The following is a 26,741-nucleotide window of genomic DNA, read 5'->3' as shown; positions in this document are numbered from 1 at the left end:
AAGGAAAAAGGCAGTAAATTTCTGCAGTGAGATCTGAATTACAGTTTTCTAACACTCAGTCTTGAATAGTAACTCGACGGCATAGTTTGGCCACAGCAAGTTTTCTGCCTTGATTTGTGGTTCTTTCCTGTGAAACTCTGAAAGTTTGTTAAAATTTCAGGCGCTTTTATGTTCTTCACATTTTATTTTTCTGTATAACTGCCCAAAATGCTGTGTTTTGCTCATAAAAAAAAAAAGAAAAAACAAATTTAAAATTCAGTTTCCAAGGCTTTTTCTGTAAAATGCCAATTTCCTCTAAAACACTCCCTTCCAATAGGGAAAAGAAAGAAAAAAGAAAAAAAAAAAGAATAACTTTTGAGCTTTTTAGCTTTTCTCAGCGTGGATCTCATTTCAGACTTGCAGTAATATGTCACCTTTTATCCCAAATCCTGGAATAGCTAGTGAAAACGATTTTCCAATTAAACAGATCCTGAAATAAAGATGAGGAGGCACTTCTGTGGAATGTGCATTGGTCTGTAAGTTCCCCTTGTAACTTGACAAAAGTCACCTACTTATGAGTGCAGTGTTGGACTTTGCAGGAAGGAAGGCTTGAAGGAGTGGGAACAACCAGCAAAGAACAAAAATCTTTTTCAAATAATTTAAGACTTACATTCAACTCTGCCAGGTCCTTACTGACAAAAAAAAAAAAAAAAACACATAAATTGTGCCATTCTGTACTAGTCTAATCGGCTGCTTCATATTCCCCTGACCCATCTTTATTTTAACATTAGTCCTACAGGAAATGAAACCAGGTAACTCGTGTTCAACCTAGGCAAAGAAACCAATGCTGCAGCATGTGGACAAGCAAAGATCTCCTTTGTTTCAGACGGGAGTCTGCAAAACCCAGCACGATCAGCCCAGCAGGATCAGTCCCTGGAGGAGGCTCCCCAGGCTGCCCTCAGCCGAACCTGCCTCTTCCCTGCTGCTGCAGCCGGGGGTCTTTTCACAACAGAAAGCAGCACTTATGCCAAATTGTGAAGTGGTTTTACGAGGTGGAAAGGCACCAGCTTGGGGCTGAAGAAAGGCCAATAAACTCCTCTAACTGGTAACAAAATAACAGATTTAAACCCAGGTCAACTGAGGTGAAGGACAAGTGCATTAATCGCCTGCATTAACAAGGCTCTGTGTGCCTGCGGCAGTACTCAATTGGAAAAGACAGTATGTCTTGCTGTAAATAAGACAAATAAACAGCAGCTACAACAACAAATCTTCCCCCCCCCCTTTTTTTTTTTTTTTTTTACTTTTCACTAAACAAGTAATCTGATTTTTATTAAGTCCTCTTCAAAGTCTGCATGGGCCTGCCTGCATAGCTGTGCCTATATGCCCTCACACGTATATCGCAGCCCGATGAATGCTCGAAAAGGAACTTCAGCCAGTTTTGTTCTTAAGTGATAATCGAAGAAATCCTCCCTCACGTGTTGCGGCAGTGTGAGTTGGCCATACCAGGACGAAGAGTCATGCAGATGTTACCCAAATGCTTCCATTAACTTAATCTTCCTCAGAAGAGCCCTTCTGCTGCCAAGTACTTAAGAGTGTCACTTGGGATTTAGATGCCATTTTTGTTCACTACTGAAGACTGGTCATGTGTAGGAATCTGCAGTCCTGGTAATAGGGTTTAGAGAACACCATGAAAATAGATTACTGGCTGATAAAAACATGTAAAAAATAAAATGTTACCTTTTACTAGTCTTTAAATGCTTTCTGGCTTGGAAGTCTCAATGGCTGTTTGTTCCTGTATGTTTTCTAGAGCACAAGCTTAGAACAAAGTAGGGATCATCATAATTATTGGAGATGCTAACAATATGAAACAGGAGTCTAGATCATTAAATGTTTTCCTTCACATCATTTTAAAACATAAAACTGTATTTTGTGATCAGAAAATGCATCAGGCTTTTTCAATTGTCCTAGCATATGCTGTCATTTCAGTACTGAAACCGGTCTTGCTTTTTTCCTTTTTTAACTCAGTTGTTATGTGGGAAGATGTAGTAGTATGAAATAGCAGGAAATAGTATGTGTAAATTTAACTTTAAAAGTTTAGTATGTGTTTTAGAGAAAAGATTAACAAGTCCTATTTTTTTCAACTGTCTTTTTATCTCCTTTTTTTTTTTTTCATCTTGCATTTGCTTCAGTCAAGCAACTCCAACGGTTCAGGACAGATGTTCCATCTCATTCTATTCCCAGACAAGTCACTCTGTAAAATTACATTTCTTTCGAAACATTAGTACAACAGTTTAAAGCCTACCAGAAGTTTTAAAGGAGAATTGCAGAGGGAAAATGAGCAATGTGTTTGGATCCAGTTTCTATAGTGGATTTATTTTATTTGCAGGACCCCTCCTCAGCAAGATGGAGTTTACAATTTATTTTCCACCTTGTGGTTCTTACTTGTTTGCATGGACAGAAGCACCACAAGCCTCACTGCAGTCCATACAGAGTAGGTGTTTTTGTGATATTCAAGGGTGATGCGCTCTGGGATATGTTCAGTGAACCAAGGCATAACAATACCTCTCACAAGGACAAAAAAATGATTTAAAATACACCACTATGCTGACTGGCTAATCAAGGCCTACTCAGTAAGGACATTCAGATCATGCAGCTACATTCCACATCATCTCTGCTAATCTACTCGTGCTAGTACACTTTTACAACAAGGCTAGAGAGGCAGAAACCTTTGGTCTATGCTCACAGCCATGCATCTGCATTGGCTGCTCCTGAACAGACTGGTGACAGCAGAAAATTTAAAGACAAAGTCTCAAGAAAGACAAATTCAGATCTAAGAGTTGTCACATAATAAAGTGAGCGACTCCCTTTCACAAGATACTCCACTTGGGTGCATCTCTAGTACTGCTTTAGCTGGGATCACAAAGACCATTTTGAGACAAACCTCCTGATCCATCCCCATTTACCTCTCTTTAGCTCGCATTGCAAAGTGGTCTCAGGGGTAAACCAGAAGGATGTGTTCCCAGAGAGCCCTCAGTTACTCGCTTGGCTTACTGGCATTCAGTCCACAGCACTAGACTATCGTCAGTCTGAAGGACACCCCTGAAATGTGCAGAGTGGGCACCAGGTCCAGAGCACCCACAGCTCCTTTCTGTTTCTGTCGCTGTAGGTCTGCACTGCTCGCTGGTGGGGGCACGACAATCTGTATCGCCTTGGATGCAAGGCACATTGGTATTGGGGCCTTAATTTCCAGGTTCTTCATAATTAATGGACACTGATGCCTGTGTAAAATGGAAATAAAATCTTAACATCCATCTTATGTGGCTTTTACATCCATCTTACATGGGTTTTATATCCATCTCACATGGGTTAAGGCAGATCGCACAAGTTTAGGGAAGTACAGAATTAGGCCCAGTATCTCTAATCTTATCAGATCAATCAACTATCAGCTAATCAGATCAATCAACCGTAACTCCTATTATCTATTAAATATATATTTGATCCTGACATATAAAGATATATTTAAAATTAGCTTCCTAGAATCCTACACAATATAATGCCTTCCTAGGCCATTTTTTTTCCAAAGAAAGCATGAACTTTTACTAACGCTACCAGAGGGAATTTTTTTCTTAAATCCCCAAACCTGCAAATACTCACATAAATACACATAATGCTTTGCATGTGAGCATTTCATGTAACCCCCGTGTTCCGTGTACTTAGTGAACCTTTATGCATAAATCACCACTCTGAGATCAAGACACACAAAGGAGATCAAGAACTTCACAGAGAAAGGCTCGTGCATCCTCTTGCTCTGTTACCAAGCTTCACCACGTGAAACATTGAGCTCAGATTAAAAAATCAGCCCAAGCCAGTCCATGTAGCCTCAGAGAGACTTTATCCACCCTTATCCACCCTCCCATATCGGCCACAGCTTGTTCAAGGCACACTGAAGAATGCGACTCCTAGCTTTTGAACTTCAAAGGCACCACTAGAGATATCGACAAGGTACTTTAACATTTAACTTTGGGGTTTTTTTTACCTCTATCTTCAGCTATTTGGGAGTGAATCACTGAAGATTCCTCTACCGTCAAAGAGACAGGACCCTTCAGGGTATCGCCTTTAGGTGAGCGGAATCCCAGTTGTAAAGGACAGTTGACTGGGAAAATAGCCAGGTGCAACAGTGAGAAAATTCCTGCCATCCTACTGTCAAGAGTTTTACTGCTGATTTCAGCATGAACCAATGCGGTGAGGTTTCAAGGCAATTGTGGAGACCCTTTAGTTATTTAGCACTATTTACAGCAGAACATTGTATTCCCTACTCCCTCTAGCAGGAATTAAAAGAAAAAAGAAAGGGCGATCATGTTTGGGTGCAGAAATAGAAAATGGTTATTGTGTTAACCTCCCTGAAAAGCGAGATAGCACTCAGTGAAAAGTGTATTAGGTCAAATCCAATTACTTAGTGACTCCAAAGAGGTCAATAGAATTGCAGCACAGATGAATTTGGGCCAATGTTGCAAATTAAGAAAAGTGAGCTAAATTCTGCCCCAAGGCACATCCACTGAAGTAAGAACTGTTCTAAACATTTAGCAGAGACGAAAAAACCGAGCTTACACCACATAGTATCAAGTCATGCTTGCTCTGGCAGTGTAAATCTCTTACCAAATGCAGTGGACCTACTCCTTAATTTGGAGAAGCAAGATCTGGAGGTTTCTTTTTACAGTTACACATAAGAATGTGATCACATTAGGAAGATTTTCTGTCATCACTTTTCCTTCAATTTCAAAACAGAATACACAGGGTAGGGGATATTATGAAATCACAGTATTGGACTGTATCCCAAAACAAGGATTACATTAAATAAAAAGGGAAATACAAGCTTGTTTCATGACTGTAGTGCTCCAGTTTTACTTGGATAACTCTAACAAAAGTAATCAATCATGCTTGATTTACAAATGTACAGGTACCTAATAGGGGATGGAAGATCTTAACAACCTTCCAGGGAAAAGGATGGAAAATATGTGCTTCCTAATAAAAGCAAAAACTGTTTTTATTATTAGGTGACTACTCTTACTCATCTAATACCTGTACAATAATAATCTAAGAACACCTGTAGCTCCAAAACATAGAAACAGTCCCTTTCTTCCCTCATCTCAATGAGTAAGACTTTCCTGCCTACAAAGCCTATCAAACTCTCATCTAATACTATCTTGTGCTAGTTACAGCTAATTAAAGCAGACATACAAATTGCAAAACTACTTCCTTTATCACTGAATGTTACTGAGTTCATGAGCTTTCAAAATCCTGTCAGGTATTCTTGGGACTTTGCATAACTGGGAGTGTAAACTGAGGTCCCCATAGTTATTCGGGCACCCAGGTCTCCTTGAATTCAATCGGACACAGTACTCATCTACTTTTGAGGGTGTCTCCGCCAAAATAATCCGTCCATGCTCAAAACCAAAGTCTGTTTTCAGCCTGTGCCCTGAATGAAAAATGTGGGAGAACCTTAAGGAAAAAGCTTGCTGCCTGATGATAGTAATTTATCTTCAAATATCATCTGCTTTTTAAATTTTCAGACAGTAGGACTAAAATATCACACGCATTTTACATTTTTAAAAAGGAAAGTCCTGGAAGTACCAGAAATAAATGGCATTCTCAGGGCCAAATTCTGCACACTTTCAGTAGGAGTCAGCCGGAAGGAGTGGGAGTGAAGTCACTCTAATTGGTAACAAAGTTGTTCGGTTCACTTCTAGTCTGGTACTAATTTCCTTATTACACTATGTAGAAAAAATGAATTGATTTTACGAATACTTTACAAATAATTTACAAATAATTTCACAAATAAATGGCCTGAATTTTCACATGAAAAATCAGCCCAAAGTTAAATTCTGCCCTTGGAAAAAGCATTTTTCACTGGCTTATGAAGGCCCACACTTCAGAAGGAGGAATTGAAGCAAACATTGCCTCTGTATGTACTCTTGATCTTACGTGAGAATTGGTTTAACATTAGCAATATATGCAGCACAAAAACTCATATGTGCTGTACATTGCAGGGCTGCCAATTTAATTTGAAATGACTTGACAGAAAATCTCTAGGCCACCAAATGCTATTATAAAGCACTGTATTCTCATTAAAGGTCTGAGCCCTTTTTTTTCTCCCTGAGGGCAGACTCCTCGTGAGGCTGTCCCTCTGGCATAACATGTGATAGAGCTAATCTGTCTTCACTTGGACAGCACTGCGGATATGCAAACCCAGGTGGCACTAATAGGTTTACAGTAATAACTATGGAATTGGATACAGTATGTTACACTGTGAGAAATTCCCACAGATCAATTTTTGTGGTGAAGGTTAACCAACAGACATAGAGCCCTAATATTCTTTTTTTTTTTTTTCCATGGGTCTGTTAACAATTTTACGGGTTTAAAAATAAAAGAAGAGAGAATCTCCCATATTTGGACAGAATATAAATATTTAACTTTTTACACATATCTGCAATACATGTGCATAAAAATGCTCTCTTGTAAAGACAACTTCTGTTGTCAGTTATTCCAGCGCAAATCTGGAGGAATTCCATTGGCTACAAAGAAACATACCAACACAAATGAGAGCAGAATACGCCCCCAAAATGTATTTAACATAATATAGCATCATACCATTTTGTTCCTACATTTTAGTGGCACTTTTGTAACTTTATTATTGGAAATTACAATGAGAATAAAATTAGCTGCATAATTATAATGAATGCACTATACAATTGGAAATACCCTTGTTGTAGTAAAGCATTATAGGCAGAGAAATAAAATTGTGATCTGACCATTTGTGGTCATTAGAGATCCCATGGTACTCTTTGTAAGATTAGGGGCTTTAATCTCAGTGTGCTGGCCAAATTCCAGCATGGGTAATTACATTCTCTCTACCTAAATTTTCTGCATTTTACCCAAGGTGGTTGCATTTCCATGGTGCATGAAGTGTTCCTTGCACGTGGATTTTAAAATTCTGTAATACCCGTTAGCATGAAAGGTGTTATACAAGATGTGATATCCCTGTTACAATTAACTTAAAGTACATTCATTCCAGAAAATAGAAAAAGCCATCTGTCAATCAACTACAACATTTAATGCACTGATTAAAAACATCATTTCAGCTCGAGAGGCACTCCTGTATTGTGGTATGTTATAGTCTTTGCAGTCATAAATTCCATACCCACGTTAGCTACCACAGATGGAACATATTGTGAAGTTAAACACACAGCACTGGTGACTGAAGAGGATGTATACAACCACACTGCAAATTCACCCAGCTTGTCAGCCCCCAAACAGCATTATTACCAGCTCAAGCCAAAGCATCTGTCTTGTTTGAGACTTACAAAGATCTCCTCTAAGGAGTGTAATCATTTAGGAGAGGCAGTTCAAAAACTGAAAATAAAGCCCAACAAAAGAAGTACGTTTCTCAAAGTGAAGCCACCTGAGGACTTCAAATGCGAGGTACCTGTCTACCTGCAGATAGGACGATGGGTGGTTGCCTGCCCAAGCAATTTAGTTCTCCCTCAGATGATTCAGGTAGTGCCTCCTACTTCAACACCTACTCATCTTCACCAGTAAGCAAAGACATATGGAAAGAGGGATGGTGTACTGTGCATAGCTGTAAGATGGTTTTCCAGCCCAGAATGCCACCTCATGTATACCTTGTGCCTATGATTTTGTCAGCCATTTTGGTTCATCTTTCACAAAAAGCAATGGACAGGGAGCAAAATAATACAGAATCACAAGGAAAAGCAGTCAGAAAAACACTTCCAAGCTTTCCTTTCACCAACATCTATTTGCCACATTTCTGATGCAGCCAGCTTTTACAGTAAGAGGCTTGATATTACTCAAGCACAGAAAGAAATCATCAAAGTTGATTTGAGTTTGATTCATTTAATTCATCTACAAAGGAGTAGAAAACAAAATAAAACAGAAAAACCAACTTTCAGGATTTTTCTAATCACTGATCCAGCAAGTCATGGGCCAGGTCCAGAGATGCTCACTGTAGTAAAAGGGTATCTTTATTGCATGACTGGTTGCACTGAGACTGGTCATGTACAATTCAACATAAATCGCCTCCCAGAGCCTGTCCTGGCAAAACCAGACAAATATATATAAATAATGCGGTTAATAGACAAATCACTTGTGTTGAACAGTGCCATGTGCAATGATTGACACTAAGTGCAGCTGGAAGCAGGAAATCACTGATTTTCAATTGAAATTTAAGCAGGAAATCATTTACTATTGATTGTTATTAAGCAGACACAGTTGTACTGAATTAGTGCAAAATGATCTGATGCATGAAAAAACCTACCATTAATCAAGGTAATATTAAGTGAATTTAACTGTATACTTTAAACAGATCTTCTCATTTGTTTAAGCCTTCCACATCAATCCACATAGCCTACTTACACAAGATAGTGTTTACAGCTAAGATTAATGTTGTTTTCCATATTTACAGAAAGTATCATTTCTCACATCAGAAAAAGACTTTATACAGTGGTTTATGCTAAAAGGTTGTTTGACAACTGATACCATGCCACTGCCACAGCAAACTCTTTTTTCTCTCTAGAGAAAGCTGAGGTATTTCAGACACAACATCTGATACAGATTTCACTAGTCTGCCCTTTTAATTATGAGTCTTTGGATTACTATGCTACATCAATATCATTGTTTCAATGTGGGATTATATTCAACCTGTACACAGCTAATTTAGATATCACAGCTAGTGTATTGTCCTAGTTCCAAGATTAGCTCTCCCTTCAGATAACCCATCCAGAGCTTCCAGGCCTGACTCCACATGCAGTCAAAGAATAGAAGTAATCATGACTCTTAAATTAGGGCCATGAAGTTTAAACACCCCAAGACTGTATTCCCATTTATGCTTTGCATTGCACAGACACAGTCCAGATCTGAGCTGATCCTATATAATGCAGGCATCTCTGTGAGGTATCCATTTGGAATACTATCTCCCTTTGCTTCACGTCTTGCCAATAAAAATTGAAAGACACCTCAAGATCATCGCTCCAGTCACTTCAGATCTCAGTCAAGTCTGCAGCTGCCAAACTCTTGATGAGATAAGCTAAATCCAAGACAAAAATCTCCCAGGGCTCAAATCTTAAACACATTAACCAGGCAAATGAAAATATTATGTCCACTGCATATGAAGAAATGAGACTCAGAAGTAGTGACTTGTCCCAAATCCCAACTGGCACCTAAGGAAAACCATGAATGGTTCTCAGAGCTCTGGTCTGGTGTCTTACTTTTAAGCTGCCTTTTTAACATGTGCTTGCAAAGATGTGGGATTCTTAATGTCTGGCTTGACCAGTTTTAGCAACGTCTTTAAGCAAGAGAGGGGAAAAAAAATCTATCAAGAATTTTAAGCAACAACAACAAAAAATGGAGCAGATTTTTTCTACTTTACTTCTAAAGACAAGGTCTGTCTGAATCTTTCAGCTTTAGAGAAAGGTCTGACTGAGTTTAAAGCCAACTAATAAAACTGCTAATTAATGAACTGGCAGCTCCTGAAATGGTTGCCACATTTTCAGTTACCCACATCCAAACCCAGCCTTTTATCTCAGTTCTTCTTCCTCTTTCAGTGAAATTTCACATCACCTGTTCCTACAAGATCACAACATCAACTTTTGAATTTCCTTTATTTCAAACATCTCTATTTTCTCTAAAAGGATATCACAGTCCTCTGTATTACATAGGCTCTTGAAACTATACCTTATGCAGTTTTATTCTTTACCAACTCTCTCCGTCTTTTCTCCATCTCCAGACATCGGTAGTCATCATTTTCCCCAGTTATGCAACCCACTAATCTGCAGATCGCCAGTACCTTCATTGCCCAACACAAATCACAGTGCTAATTAAAATCACTGCTCTGCTTTGTTCTGTACCCCCTTATCTTCCTTTACAACCCCCTTCTCTCCCTCTATCATAACTGTTGAATGGCACAAGTTTCCCAACATCTCCTCCCTCCTTCCCAGATATTTCTAAAATGCCCCATGTGAATCCTCCTCACATTCTCACTTTCCACCCTCTTTTAGGTTTTGCTCTCGTTATTCACCAAGTTACTCTTCTCCTCATTTGTCGTTTACTTAGAGTGCATTTCTCCCGCAAAGCATCTTAACCACAATGCTATTAATCTCCATTAATAAGAAATGAGAATATCCAACCTATGCATTTCACACAGCTCAATACCTACTGTCTCACTCAGCTAAGTCTACCGTGAGCTTCAAGTGGCCATCGTATTTTTTCCCTCTACCTTTCTATGGTACCAAGAACTCTCCTGAAGCTCAGCAGATAATAAAGCAGCCATGTATGTTCAAGTAAAGAGATAACACAGTAATAATGACCATACACATATGCAGCAACTTTTCTCCAGATGGATCCCAAAGCACTCGATATCATTTGCCAATTAACTGTACAAAATGAAGTATTTACATAGGAATCATTTCACCCACTAACAGTGGCATAATGCCAGCCATGCTTTAATTGCACGGAGTTACACAACACAAATTTAAGACAGGAAGTGAAGACTCACGTCATATTTCCAGGGAGAATCAAGGCTGGCATATTATAATTACCCAAAATGGTTGCAAATAAATATTCAATAAAAATGACACTTTTTGCCAGAATTTTGGAAGCATTCAAACCACTTTTATCTGGTTAAAGAACAGAACAGTTAAACACACCTGAAATTCTGAACACTTGAAAAGATTGCTGCAGTTAAACCAAAACAACAACAACACACACAAAAAAAAAAAAACACTCCTGAATATGTTTAATAATGCTCACAACTTGAAACCAGCCAAAACCTGAGCCCACTCTTTGACAATTGCCATAGGACCTTACTCATTGTAAACTGTGACTTAAGATAACAGGAAATATGTTACGGAAATTTTAAAAAATAATTTAACTATGTGCTCACGTATATCTACATTTAAATGATAACTTAAATGTATTAGCCTAATAAAAACTGAAGTAATTCTTGCTCACAGTTTTTTCTACACACTGGCAAATTCACAGGCAGGCATTTACTGTTAATATTTAAACTGAAGTTCCTTAAGTAAAAGCAACACTTAGTTCTCAAAAGGCTTTTAATTGGGTGAAGTCCTGGCACCGTTCAAGTCATTTGGAATTTTTTCACTAACTTTAACGTAGTCAGAGTTTCCCCCACAGTCCATGGGATGGAGGACTGAATAATGAAAAAAAAAATATTTTGAATAAATTATTCACTGATTGCTCAAAATTTATGAATAATTTATTTGGAGGAGAGTATTCAACCATACATAAAGCTGGTCAAAGAGGGGCAAATGTGTTTCTGAGTAATTTATTCAACAATTAATGGGGAAAAAAAACTATTCAGAAATGTCATTCAAATAACCGTGGACTATAGTAACTTGGTTTCCAGTTTTAAATGACTCGGTATGTCTTTTCGGAAAGTGCCAGGTTTTCATGCACACTAAGCTTTCTTTCATTATATGAGATTCTCTTGTTTCTACTTTTCCCTTTACTCTAGGGAAAGAAATTCTTTTCCCAGTACCACCGACACTGTTGTAGGCCTGACTCACTTTGACTGAAATCCCAGTGTGCAACTGTGGTGCTGGGCTTTAAGTGACATCTCCCTTCTCCAAGAAGCATGAAACAAAGGGAAATGAGCATGTATAGGTCTGAACTTGGGATATAGTCTAAGAAGGGAGGAAATCCACCTCAGGACATCAGCATGAGTCAGAGGAAATGCAGAGGAAGGGAGACAGAGGAGGGTGCCACATTCCTCTTCCACCTGTGTCCACGCCTGGACCCATGTTCTTGGAAGGACCTGGGCGTGCAAGTGCATGGCTCAAGAGCATTTCCATTCTCCAGCCACGACCTGGTACATCACAACCACCAGCCAACTAGGTTGCTGTTGAAAAGAAACCCTGGCATCTGTTGTAATTATCCTTTATTAACTATATCAATATTAAATGCAGAAGATTCGTTATTGTTTTCCCACTATGCATTAAAATGCGTTGTAGTGCTCTGAGTGTTGGCTGGTGTTACTGACTCAATGGGATTTTCTCAGCGCCTTGAGCACAGCCTAATGGAGTGCACTCATTTTTCAACAGCTTGACACGTTTTTTTTTTCAAATGCAACTTAAAACAATAAAGGTCAAATTTAAAGACACAGAAAGACAAACTACCCTCCTTTACTGTTTTTTGGCTTGTTTGTTTACTTGTTTGTTTAAAGTTATTCACTAGCATTTACTGAGGATTTCCAGGTTACTGTAAACTACCAAGGTTAAACAGAAATGAACTGCTAAGTAGAATTTATCTGAAAGGGAGGCAGAAGTGGAAACAGGGCACTGATTAATACAGCATCTGTACTCTTCATACACAAGGTGTACAGAAATCGGTGACATTTCTTGTTCTGAGTAAGAACAGAAGCCATGTGAAGTGGAAGAAGCAGAAAAGATCAGAGCACAAGGTTGTATAATAGCTATTCTCAAGCAAAAAGAAAAAAAAAGTGAATATTTTTCATCCAAACCTGCTCTACAATAACGGAAAATAAAATTCTGTATGATATTTTCTTAATTTAGAATTCTATAATACAATCTGATTTGGCATCTAGAACATATAATCATCGGCAGAATGTAAACGCTATAATCCTTGTGACAGCGTCTATTCTACCTATTCTTTCTGCTGCTATTTTGGGCTGACTGCAAGAAATCATACCACACCGAGTACTATTTTTATTAATGAAGGTTAAGCATAGCTGAGTACTGCTGAGTAAAATCTTATTTAACTGAATAAATAGCTGTTAGAAATTATGAATACACACAGTAACGTGCCTGCTTTCATCTCCACACAACATGCATCCATTAACGCATCTGCTGTGCAACAGAAATTATCAGAGGCATGTATCAATTGAAACAGATTTATTTAGTAGAGTGTGGTTTTAAAGGTAAATATTTTTTGGATCCTAGGACACTTCGCTGGCCTGTAACAGAGATGCGAGGTCTGGAGCTGGAAAGAATCCAAGATTAAAAGTAGGTGGTGTGGTTTACGGTGCAAGTCACTCCTCCAGCGGCATTTATCCATCTGGGGCAGACCTGAAGCCAAGGACAAGATGCTGCTGGAGGTGTTGTCTTTCAGATGAGATCTACAACCCAGTGTTAACCTGTGTGAAACCAGCAGAAGGATGAGGTCAGGGCTGGGAAGGAAAGAGCAATTCGGGAACCCACAGATCACCAAACAGCCCCGGGGCTCACACAGGCTTCACAGCATCTCCAGTTGTCTGACCTCACTGATTAGCACGAGGGGAAAAGAGAGGAGATGGATGGGGTTTGTAAGGAAGATGAAAGAGCAACCGAATCCTGACAAAAACAACCTTCCTAGGACCCATTTCTAATGTCAGCAGTTAGTTGGTATTTTCACATTTAATTTGGACACTGCCAGACCAAAGTCTCCCAGGCACAACCTGTCACCACACTGATTTCAACAGTGTTAAAGTGGGATACATTTGTTCTGTTGATTGCATTTTAAATTGCCATCATCTCCTCTTTATACTTGTAGCATTAGGCTGAGATTTCTTCTTCAGTATTCATTTCAAACAGTAGCCTTGCCACACATTAGAGCATTCAAGCTGCTAACCATTTAACCACCCGGCCCCCTGAAAGAAAAGAAGCCTTTTTCTTTTCCCCTTCCCTCCCTAGCAGATCAATGTTCAAGCCCCATCCCTTCCCTATTGAAATGACCCCTCTGCAAATATCCTGTTACCTAATATTTACCACGCTGGTGCAGAGTCCGAAAGGTAAATTTGAAAAGAGGTGGTTTCAGCCCTCATAAACAACGAACTCAGAAATGTTTCAGGACCAGCAGGCACGTAGGATTCTCTAGCTACAGCAGGACTACAAAAAGCCATTCACAACATCCCTGTTGACACTTCTTCAGGACCCCGGTTGCTCATAAAACTGCAAAAGGATTAACTGAGGAGTTCCACAGAAATCACCACAATATATTTTATAACCCTGTTCTTGCTGCCCTGATGCAATCAAATTCCTTTTCAAATCACTGCATACTTGGAGCACACAAAGTTTCTTCCTAAAGCAGAGGAGTGGGGCAGAAGGCAGAACAAATTCACGTCAACAAACAAATTGATCACAAGGAATTGAATTCAAGCTCCAAAACTTTCAGAGCAAAATTGCAAAGGAAAAGGGGAAATTAATATCCACATAAGCAAAGCACATCACCCCACCGGCTCAGGAATTCCTGATGCTACCTTGCCTTTGTAAGTGGGAAGCAGAATGGCATAGCTACCTACTGGTAGGTAAGGTACTGAAACGTTTCTGGAATAACAGTTTGGGTATCACGACAGCTACTGCAACTTTCTATATTCAAGAAGCAGAGTAAAACCAGCTCTACTAAAGGATAGTTTGTAAGTAGCTTCTGTGGTAATGCTTTTAAAGTGCATTTCTTCCAAAAGAAGATGGATTCAGGTGTATTCACTCTAACCCGCACAACTCACTAGAACTGAACAGAGACGAATCCTCACTACAAATGCCAGGGATGAGCTCTAGCACCTGAGTTTGAGAGGGCTCTCCCTTTGGACAGAGGGGTTGGTCAGCACGTTGTTGAAGTAGTGCTGAAGCATCTTTTAAAAGTTGTCTACAAGTGAAGAGATGACCTGACCAAGGAGGCCAGGACCAACCTTTGTCCCTGCCTCAAGCAAGCATTTTCGTGCATGATCCTACTACCTTACACACCTTATTAAAAAAAAAAAAAAAAAAAAACTGTTTCATTTTGCTTTCATGAGCAATTTACATCACATTTGTGATTTTTAAGCGGAAAACCCTTGGCACCGATTTTACAGATGACATACTAAAAGGGTTGTGGATATTTTGTTGTTGTTTTTATTATTTTTTTTTTCTCTCTTAGAGAAAATAGGATTAGAGGTAGAAGCTTTTATATTCTACCACTTCTGAGACATATGTTCTGCTCTCCCACCAGTTATGAAGTGATTACTGGAGTGGCACAAACAGATTTTTTTTAACAAAGTGAAGGTGTGATTTTCTCAGGTTCTGTGAGAACATGCACACTTATTTTTACCAACCCAATCTGTTTTCCAGTAGTTTAATGTCCGCAGGGTTTATAAGGCTATCTTAGGTGTCGGATTCAACGCAGTTTGCAGGGTGCTACCTGACTGCAGAAGTTTGAAGAAAAAAGACACGGAGAAAGCAGAAATAATGGAAGACTCAAAGTAATTTGGAGACTGATTGAAATACACAAAAAGATTGACCTTTTTCACTGCTTGCCCATATACGGTTTTCTAAAGCTTAAAGGCCCTCATATCATAAATACTTGGTTCATTTCAGAAACCCCACTGACGATCTATCCCTAAATAACTTACATATACAGCCTGACTTGTAAAATTATTATTTTAACTCCACAAAAAGGAATTTGATCTTATAAACACTTACCGCTGGGAGCACTGCTTCCCATATGGGAAATGGGATTTGATCTCTTGCACCTTGCCTATTTAAGCTGACTGTAAAATGTTACCAAAGGAATAAGAGGCAAGTTTTGATTTGATACCAGTTCCCACCCATAGTTCAGGTATACAAATCCCTTGACAAGATTTCCCTACGAGGCAGTGTAGGGAAGGAGTTCACACCTGAATTGGACTGCTCACCTCTTCCACAATCTTAGCCCCAAAATCTATAAACACATCGGTAGAAGATCATGTTCCTCCAAAGACTCTTAAAGCTAAATTTTGGTCTGTTACACTGGTACAAAATTAGAACAACCACTTCAAATGCAGTGAAATTACTTAGGACCAGAGGAAGTGAGAACAAAATTTGGCAAGCACTGTACAGTGAAGAAGTCAGTTAACACTTAATCCTTGATGAAAATCCTCAGGTTTAGTGTCCATACAAAGAATGTATATTGGTTTAAAAACCGGTTATCTGAAAATCCCTTTGCAGATGCATTTCAAACTACCTATATATCAGTTTAGCTCTTAATAGAGCAATACAGCCTAAGCTATAGATTTTAGCCACGCTGATCTGTATATATTTGTGTTTCTGCAAAGTTTTGAAGCAATTTTAAGTATAGTACTTTTTGAACAAAATGTCTTTTGTTAAATCACTGAAACTTTACAAGCAGAAAGAAGTTCTTACATAAGACAATATGCCTTAAATATGTTTGTGCTCAGTGGCTTTACTGTGTCAGTGCTATTAAGACAAGGGGCTTGTAGGATATTTTGTTGATACAGAACGGTTCAGCCCTCCTAATCAAGATTTTTCCCCAGAAGAGTTTTCATCCTTACCTCTGTGCTGAGGGATCGGACAGTGAGGTCAAAGTCATTAGTCCCTGACAAAAGCCTTAGCAGGTCCCACTAAGCACGCTCTGTAGGATTTTTTGTTGTTGTTGCTTGTTATTTTGGATGAACAGTACCCCCTCCATGCCCACTGGGATTTTCAGCGCAACCTCACACAAGTTAATCTGGCCACACTCGCAGGGGCAGCGAGGGCCCGTGCTCAGCAGCAGCGGTGGTGGAGCCCCCGTGGTACTGGGGCACGGGCACGCCGCACCCCTGTGAAGTGCAGCTCTCGTGAAACCAAAAGTTTAGCTCTGCAGCTGAAAGGAAAACAGAGACTGGGAAAAATTCTGCAGATTGAAACTTAAGAGAATGGATTATCCTTTTGTAGGAAGTATCTGGAGATAGGCTTGGTTGATTCACCGATAGATCTCTCACAATGCCTCTTACAGTATTTCCTACTCTTAAAACAGCTCCTCAGTGATGGAATCAGTGATCGTTCACTTTTTTTTTTCCACATAAACTTCCCATCCCCTCTTATCCCACTCCCTTATTTCCTGCTGTCTTTACCAAATTTGTATCAGACAGCGCTATGAAAAAACAAACACTCCCCTCTTAAAATGTGCTGTGTACACTGTACTATCCCGTAACTACTCAATGGTCATCTCAAACATCTTGCATGAATTATAACAAGTTATTTTTATTTATTTTTTCCTATCTGTTTAATACCATCATTAAAAAACACAATGGAAATTAAACTGTAATAATCTATGGCAATGCAAAATGTTAAGTGTCTGCTCTAGACCCGCAGAGGCAAGGAAATTAAAAGAGGCTTAAACTCTGAGCTAATGCTTCATCGCTAATTCATTCTCTTGTGCCTATATATTGAAGTCTCAGCACAATGAATCTGTGAAAGGACACATTAATGTGTCGTGGAACTGGTGCACAATAAATTGATGGGGAATTTAATGTAACTCTGATCAGACACTGGGCCAGAGATTTCAGTGATGAGTAATACCAGGCAAAGAATTTACATTTTAATTCAGGCTTTCCCTGAATTTTTGGCTTTAATTCATACTTGAAGTACTTTCAGGAAAGAAGGCTTCTGTTGAGGCATCCTAAACAAGGCAATGAATACTGACAGCAGTTAGTACTTTTGTGATTTAATTGCCTAGGTATTACTTAAAAATAGGAGGGCATGTGTCACGAAGCAATGCCAAGGTCTGAACTGCTCCTCATAAAGATTACTAAAAAAATATGAGGGTCTGTTTAGAACCAGAGGAGCATACTAGCCCTGATATTGCAGAAGATGTTTATACTGATAAAGGACTCACGAGATCTCATAATCCTATATTTTAATGAAGAAGAATATCTTACATGATATTAACATTAAATCAAACAGACAGTCATGCTCTGATAGATTTTTTTTTCAAGAAAAAGATCACTTTTCAAACTTTTTTTTGCCCCAAGCTTGCTTTTTAAATTTACTACGAAATGAAAGAAGATTTTGAAGAGTAGAGATTTAGAAAATTAGAGAAACAGTATATTCTTCCCACTGTAAATATCCAGGCTGAAATGACAAAGGAAAATAGAAGGTGTATGCAAAAATCACTGAAAATAAATTGCTACATGTGCCGTATCTCGTAGAACTGTCGAACAATTTTTATTACTTTTTTGTTCATTGGAGATTGCTATAGAGATCTCTGCATTGCAAGTAGCCACACCATTTCAGTGCTTTGCTGTTTCAGAAGAGCAGATTTTCTTGATTAATAACAAAAGGTTTTGTTGGGATCAGAGCTGTTTCCCACCATCTCTATGCAAACCCGGCAACACAAACTGTGTACATTAGCATTTCAAGGAGCCTCCTATTAATGATGGCAAGAAAAGCTCCTCTCGGTGGGTAAAATCCATTTTGTCCTCTCTTGTGACATCTGTTCTAACTTTTAAAGCCAGAAAGGAAACTAGATAATGCCAGAGAGTCTTTTGATTTACTGTATTGGCACTTGTGATGATGCTTCAGACTATAAAAGCATGTAACCCTAGTGGACATACATGACTGTGTAAATGTGAACATCTGCATATTCCCACAACATAGGGTGAATTGAAGAAGTAATTCCAAAGTTCTTTGTTAAATTTTAACTAGCTTTTTTTTCATTATTTCATAATTATGCTCTCAGTTACTTCTATACCATACAAAATTCAACGTTTTAGATTGTATTTTTATGTAAATGTTTAGTGCCACATATGCTTTTTGATTTCATTTTCCCAAAGCTGATTTTTTTTTTTACATTTTTTGTGGGTAAAGACATTTAAGTAAATAAAGTTGGAGAAGCTGAAATATGTTTAAAAATAAATAAAATAAAATAAAATAAAATAAAATAAAATAAAATAAAATAAAATAAAATAAAATAAAATAAAATACCAATCAGTGTAGGATAAGAAAAAGTAAACTAAATCCTGCAGATTTCTTACCTCTTTACACCATCTGTGCAGTATTGCTCTTAGGCCTTTTACATTGGTCATCCTGGGAACAAAGCTGAAGGCAGATTCCAGCAGTTTTTCCATTCACTATTCATTCAGAGGTTCATCAGCTCCATATGGATCCAGCCAACTGCTGTGTTAAATCAGAGCCTTTTCCCAGAATTGACATGGTAATGAAGTCATGGTATTGCTCACAGAAAAGGCCTCCATAGGTATTTTCCTCTCTAACAAATCCAGCCTTTTCACCCCATTCACTCCCTAAAATTATCTCATAACGTTACAACATCTGTGAACTGGGTTTTTGCCTTTTAATGTCTAGCATGTTTTATTACATGACTATGCATTACATACTGGTTAACAAGACTCCTACACAACCAAGGAAATAAAATAAACTTGCACTCTTCTCTTTCCAGCTCAGATCGTTTTGTCCCCTTGCCTTTTAATTTATATCTGCTATATTTATTTTTCTCCAGCTAGAGCTGTCCAAAGTTGTGTACACAAGATGAAATTCATTTTCTTTCTGCTTTTTATCAGAAAGTGTATTTAGGAATATTCCAGGACGATAAAATGTTTAACAACAAAATGCTAGGCCCATCGATATAAACAATTGCTAAAAGGAGAGTGTTACAATTTACAACTGTGTTGTAAGAGTTTCCTTCAGTTCATCCCAGGTATGGATGTGAACTTTAATGCCAATGGTTCAATACTTGCGAAGTTAGAGAATAAATGTAAGTTTATTTTTGTAATATCCTATCTGCAATAAATATGTAGGTACTGCCTTGATATGACAACATGAGGTGTCCCTATTGGAAAACTAAGTCTTTCTCGTAGTAATACTGTATTTGAACAATATCTCTTGACCTACGAAAGCAGGTATCATTATACATGGGTATTCCCAAGGTTAGCCACATAACGGCTTAAGAGAATGGCCAGATATTTACAGTTAGCATAGGTTTTTGAGATGGTTTGTCAGCAAATATTCCACTTCTGATCAGCAGGTAGGTGATCAGTCAATACATGCAGATTTCAGGTCTGCATTTATCACTTTATCACCCAGCTCTGGGTCCCAGTAGACTTTGGCATCTTGGATTGGAAAGCAGAAAGATATGACAGACATGATTCCCCTCCAGCACCCTAGAATAACATCCATCCAACACCGTAACTTGGAGGGAAGCAGTACAGCTGATAAACAGACACCTCAGGATCAGAGTTACAATGGATTTATGGGGAAAGTGAATAAAGGTTCTTAGCAAAACTGCCTGTGTTATCCAGCTCAACTCTTGAGTACCATTCATATTTCTGGTCCCTGCATCGCAAGACAGATATAACAGAGTTAGAGCATGTACAGGGAAGGGCAACTGAAGCAGTCAAAGTGGTTGTTCTAGGCAGGAATGGAGACTGAAAAATACTAGGCTCCAGGTTGGAGGGGAGGTGGCTGAGAGAAGGAATATGAGCAAGGTTTATGTAGAATCAAGGTCCATAGAACCATAGAGGTAGTGGAAAAGCTGAAAGCAGAACTCTTCAACAATTTTTGCAACACTCAAACTGGGGGTCACTGGACAAAACTAGTAGGAGATTGATTTAAAAGTAGTTTACACAGAAGTTATTGAACTTCTGGAACAGCTGTGGATTGAAACTACATCAACAGGATCATAATAAATAAATAAATAAATAAGAAGAGAGATAACTTCATGAACAAAGAGTCCATAAGCAAATATTAAAAGTACTAAGCAGGGCTATACTCTAACATTTCTCATAAAACTGTTCTGCATGCTAGGGAAGTCAAGGGGAACGGACTGCAGAAAGAGGCCAGGCTAGTACGGTCTCCCTAAATACCATCTCTCGTTTCCACTTTTGGAGACAGAGTGCCAGGGCAAATGGATATTGGCCTGACCCAGTTAGTGTCATTCTCGAGCTCTTTTTTACATCTTGTGAATATCACCCCGCTGTCACTCAGATCCTGTAGATCGGCATTCAACCCACTTAAACAACAACCATGGGACTGCTCTGCCAAAACCAGCATCAGATGTGGACCAGTTATTCAAAGCAAACATACAAACTGTCTAAACATACATAGAGCATAAGACCATCAGGAAGAGCTTTGGAGCAGAAATTGTGACCTCTCTCATACTCACCCGACATAAATATTTCATAGTGTCTCCAGTAACAGAAGAGATGCTTTATTACTGAGCAACAATTTATGGTTGTCTCACTGGGGTGCTCCAGCTGAGTATCAGACAATCCCAGGGAGATGTGGGACCACATACAGTCACTGATGCCTCAACTAGATGCTGCAGTATATCTAGGTGACAGCATCTGTGCTGGATTAGTTCCTGGGGAAAAGTATTCTTGTCTGCGCTTGGTGAGGTAAGGTGCACTGTCATGATACTCCAGATGTAGCTCCTGTTCATCTGGAAAAGGAGCAACAGAAAATATTAGTAGGACACACATGCTTCCCACAGGTGAATAAACTCAAAAGTATCCGTTATTAGCAGGAATAGCTGAACAGGCACGTCTGCAATCCTTACATCTCTAAGTCTGATATATTTAAGGATACAAAGGTCCAAGTCTGAGGATATTCCTTCTATACCACATAGACAGCTGTGAGGCACAGTGACAGCTTCACCATCACAGTTATTCGGAAAAATGACCCTGGATGCATCCAAACCTGTCCTGGGATGCATGACAACAGTCCCTTGAAGAATAAAGGAGCATTTAATGAGCATGTACAACATCCTTAAAATACTTAGAGCAGTTTGGGAAAAATTTTTGTTTCTACGGAAATAGGAAGAAATGCAAGAAAAAAAAAATCTAAAAAAAAAAAAAACACATTGCAAAGAAATAACATCTGGAACTTCTATAGTGGATTATGCAAAAGAATACCCTGCCCACAAAGACTTTGTTTTACCTATCCATGAAAAACAGCTGCTGAGTCAGTCAGAATCAGCCCACTCCATTTGTCCTCGCTTTAGCTTTCAAGCTAACTAAAGTTTCTACCACCTAATACAATGCTAACTGTTGGAGCACGACATATTGAGCAAAGACAAATACCGTGCTACCTAGGGGCCTCTCTGGTCCCTCTGAATTCAGACAAAACACTGCGACAGACCCCATCCTGTGAAGTGATACTGGGCCTTGACACAACTGCTGCAGCAAAAATGTGGAACCGAGAGTAAAGCCGAGGCAAGTTTCAAGTCCTTGTCGGCCAGCCCTGCCTTGGCAGCCTCACACACCAACGGGATGGTTTCTACCAAGGTTTTGGCACCAGGCGGTTACGAAGAGGAAATGTAATCGCAGTCCTCAAGAAATCACACAGGACATGATGCCTCCTGTCCCCCAGGCAGCAGATTTTCCAAGCTGGCTTTAAAACCAAGCTCTCCTGCAGGCCACGGGGCTGAGCTGCTGGCTTGCCCCCCGGGAGAGCAGCACAGGGGCAGCAGGGAGGGCAGACGTGTCAGTGCTGGTGAGGAAGAGGCACCAGCTCTTTGAGGACTGATGCTACAGATTCGGGGCATTCTCTGTGTCTGGAACTGATCTCATCCTCTCTTGGCAAGAGCTTTTTAACTATTCAAGGCACTTTAGACCCCTTTATTCCCAACTCAGACAGAATAGCTGTTTAAATACAGCCTGGGGCGTGGATGTATGGCATTGTGTTGCAATTGCTTCCCCAATATTTGCAAAGAGATTGCTTACCTATTATCTAGGTGTTATGCATCTCCCCTGCTTGCTTGTTCCTATAGGCTGCCATTAGGAACAATGCAACCATGCCAGCAAGTCTTTTAACCCAGTGTACAAACATTCAGGTCTGCGAACAGCTCATACAAAGTATTTACAAAGCCACTACACCTATTATTCTCAGATTGCTGTGGAGCATCTCCCTGTCTGCCACAGAGCTATAAACCCTCTACGCACACGAAAATGCTGCTGAAGGGAACTGGTTTGAAACGGGACGTTGGCCATACTTGCACGTAGCGCTGCTCTAACCCAGAGAGTGTGAGGAGGACCTAAGGAGGTGAATCTGTCTCCTCAGATAACCAGGACTACACTTGCAGGTGGAAACCTGTATTCCAGCTCCTTTGTAACTTTCACTGCAACTCCCAATTGGGTTATGGGCCGTTTGATTTAGTGACACTGCACGAGACAGGAAACACACTCCCTCCCTCCCTTCCCCAAGAAGTCAGTGGCACCTTGCCCTTCTGTCAATCCTGGTTGCATGAATGTAACTCACGGCTGAACGAAAACAAATGAAAAGATAATTCCTGTTGGAGTCAAACCAACAAAAGTTTGCAAAGGAATGCAGAATCCTTGCTTGAAAAAAATCCAGAAACCTTGCTCAGGGCATCGCATGATGGCTGAAATGGAGTCTACTGCTAGACGACTTCCCACATCTGGTCAGTATTTTGGTGCAGCAAGTTACACAGTTAATTCCAGTTTTACTAATGAGCTGGAAAAAAAAATCCCCAACATGAACAACAGCTTTATTCATGGACACAAACTAACAGAGCCTACAACATTGTCCCAGCTAGAAGTGTCTGGTGTCTGAGGCACAGAAGCATGAAGTATGGAGGAGACTAAGCTGCCATTCCCCATCACCAGTGAAGGAACAAGGAAAGACAATGCACGGTCCTCAGTCCTGAAAATTTTCATATATGGAAACAGTTTACAGAACGGCAAACAACACCTGAAACACGTGTATAAATTTAGGACCACAAGATAAACATATTGATTTTTTTCTTCAGCTTAGCTCACAGGGGGTCCAACTCAGCACTGATGAAACCGGTAGAAATCTTGCCTTTGATTTTCAAAGGGCAGACCCATTATTTCTCTTCCCCATCAAAGAGGCTCTGACTTTTCACCTCCCTTGGTTTTAGTCCAGCATTTAACAACAGTCACTTGGTGATTCACGGAAATCAGCTGTAAGTGTACAGCGCTATTAATTTTTATCTCACTTGTTCTAATCCTTGCCTACTGCTGGTTGTTGTTGTTTTTTCTTTTCTAGGCAAGTGCTTTCAGCTTCCCTTTATCTGTCCCATTCCAAATTTGCTGTCCTTGCCACTTCTTTACATTCCTGCTTTCCACTTGACATTTGTGTTTAGGCACACTTCAACCAAACCATTGTTTCCAATCAAGCTACTACCTGCAGCTTTTGTTTCCGTTGACCAACAGCTCCCTAATATTTTCTGCCTCTACATTTAATCCATCACAAGCCACTGCAGAGATATTTTTTCCTCCATTGTGTAGACCTAGAATTGAAATTGCAGATAATTTGTAGAATTACAATCAGCTGATACACTGATACATAAATCAAGAAAGAAATTTAGCACAATTAATTACCAACTACACTTCCCAAAGTAAAACAAACAAACAAACAAAAAAGTAAAAATTTTCACCAGTTACTTCAAGATGTCTTTTTTGGCCCTCCATAAGAGCACAAACAGTTCAGATCAGCATTATGCACAGAACAAGAACACATCCATAAAATAAGGTACTCATTAAGAGCAAGCTTCGGTGTCCAGATTCCCTACCAAGATGCCAAGAAAAGCAAGATGAAGGACTGGCAGGAATTTCAGGCCTGCTGTATACATTCTTTTGTAATTTCTTTAAAGATGAGGTAGGAGAAAATGTGCTTAGTTGTTCGTAAAACTCTTAAAAAAGAAGCAAAGTTTGCTTTGAAGTTCACAAACTTGCTAATATTTTAGCTTGTGGCTGCTACATTGAACTGCTTGTTAAGTGCAGCAGGAACAATCTGTTGCACTATTAATTTAAGATATCTATATAACTGCACTGCTAATGATGCAGTCACTAATAGGAGAGGGAATGCTTCCTTTGTAAGACCTGCTCCTGCAGTGAGCTTCACATTGGCAGATTATGAGTCAGTCTGGACCTCACAGCTGGATTGGGTGCCAAGTCCCTACTTTTTCTTCTTTACAGTTTGTTTACATACATCTTCTGCAACTTGCTTAATTTTATGTCAGCCTAGAAACTTTAGTTGCCCTCCAACTGACCACCCAGCTAACCGTCAGACATGAGTCAAGGAGAAGATACTTGAGTTCACCCCCATTTAGCTGATTAACTGCAACCATAGCAGAGACCTGTGCCTGGACTCCTTAGAAATGATAGCAGAAAAACAGAGAAAATGTTCCAAATGAGCAGAGCATCGGAGAACCATCAGGGTATCAGGCAGCACAGGAGTGGGTGCACGCTTGGGTGTGCATTCTTCTGTCTGTAGGCCAAGGTAACAGGGCTTCAGCTCAGTTCTGCACTTTCTTCCCACACTGAGTGCACAGACCATTTTGGAAAGGCAATACAGAACAAATGATAGCTAGGGTGGAATTTAGCTGCTTGAGTAAGAGAAATAGTTTTAGTGTGTATCTGCAGGTGTCAAATTAAGTGGTGAAAGGCTAGGGAGCCATTCAACTGACTCAAAAGTAGATGTGCACATTGGAGCAGCTGGTTGGGCATTCCCTGGAGAAACCTCTGAGTGCATTTATTAGATGTCTGTTGACTGCAGTCAGTGTCATTTGAGGTGCAATTAGGTGTCCAAAAAAACCATGTAGGGCTGGTGATGATGGCACACCACCAGTAGGACTTCTTTACCAACATGGAGCTGCAGCTGAAGGCCAGACTGGAGACTTGAGCACTTCAAATGGTGCTGGACTCCCATATGTGAGCAACTCAAACCAACCCTCTAAACATTGGTGTCTTAGTGTGTGAGGTGAGTCCTACCCTCACGTACATGAACATGTAAGATGATTTCAGGAGGCATCTTTCTAAATAAGTTTCACGGGACACTGTAGACCTCTTAGAAACAGCAGAAGAGTCACCATAGTTTTGGTGGGGTTGGGGCAGGAGAATGTCCAATGCACAATTAACCTTCACAATTGGTTTATACTTTCAAGGGTTGTCTTAGATGGAAAGGCTTTAGAAATGCCTTTTAAAAAGGAATCTGAAAAGCTTAAACACTTTGAGGAGCACACAAACACATGGAGTCATCACATCTATGTGAAGCATCTCATTTGAACTCCTTGCTCCTAAACAAATAATTTTGGAAGACACCATTAGAGTCATTTGGAATTTGTGAGAAGATGAAATGTAAATATGTATTTCCCACCACTGACAAAGAGACATGCTGTGTGCCTGCGTTGCAGGGGATGTTCCTGCAGAAGGTCTTATGGATGTTTACAGGGAACAGAAAGGCGCATTCTGCAAAACCAGACAAAAGCTGCAAACCAAATTTGCTGAGCTCTAAAGCCCACAGACCTGCCAGATATATTTAGAAGCAAAAAAGCAGCCTTTGAACTGCATGTTTTATGCAGCAGGGCGCTGCTGAAAAGCCTCAGATGGGATAGTAGTGACAGATCAGGCAGCTTCTCTTCTAGTTAGGAAAGGTGCCTCAGCTGGGTTGGGGCAAAGAGATTCGCAGTGCTGTTTCTCATTGGAAACGATACCTCACAATGAAGGCTAATCCTTCATTTGATGTTTACTCAGTTTACTGCCATTCTGCACTGCCCACATCTGGCATTACACTTTGTATTTATTCTAGCCAATATACATTTATTCATCAGCTGCGTCTTTTCTAGCCAGGGTTGAGATGGCAATTTCATTCTAAGTCTCTGCATGCATTGACGGATACATTACCTTTTAGCTGAACTTTCACATGCTTGGTCTCAGGCCAGAATTTATTTATTTATTTCTCAAAGTTAGAAGGAAATGTGTAGCCCTTTTGAAACCTCTCAAATTTAGATGTGAGAATGTGTCATTTCAATATTTTTTTTAATAAAGTGGGTTTTTTTTATTATTTCTGTTTTTGAGTCCTATCATTTTAAGACAGCTTTGAAATTGCACGCATAAGTATTTCTTCAAATATTATCATAAACGTGAAAAAGGCACAAGATTTTGTTTAGGGAATATAAAGGAGAAGGATCACCACCACTCCTAACTGTTTGGTATGCTCTTCAAT

At 39.6% G+C, this 26,741-nt stretch overlaps 1 protein-coding gene across 1 annotated transcript in view; it reads right to left on the bottom strand.

The window, feature by feature from the left end:
• Nucleotides 1-26,741, bottom strand: part of LOC310896236 (uncharacterized protein) — a 177,600-nt gene that overhangs the window by 131,365 nt on the left and 19,494 nt on the right. The window contains exon 2 of the mRNA XM_083828285.1: nucleotides 18,773-21,192. The gene's annotated coding sequence lies outside the window, so the exon portion shown is untranslated. The remainder of the gene's footprint in view (nucleotides 1-18,772; nucleotides 21,193-26,741) is intronic.

The sequence above is a fragment of the Anser anser genome (genome assembly GCF_964211835.1).
Source record: "Anser anser genome assembly, chromosome: 3".
NCBI lineage: Eukaryota > Metazoa > Chordata > Aves > Anseriformes > Anatidae > Anser > Anser anser.
Note: the sequence above shows the minus strand (reverse complement) of the source record. Positions and strands in the feature narration are given on the sequence as shown.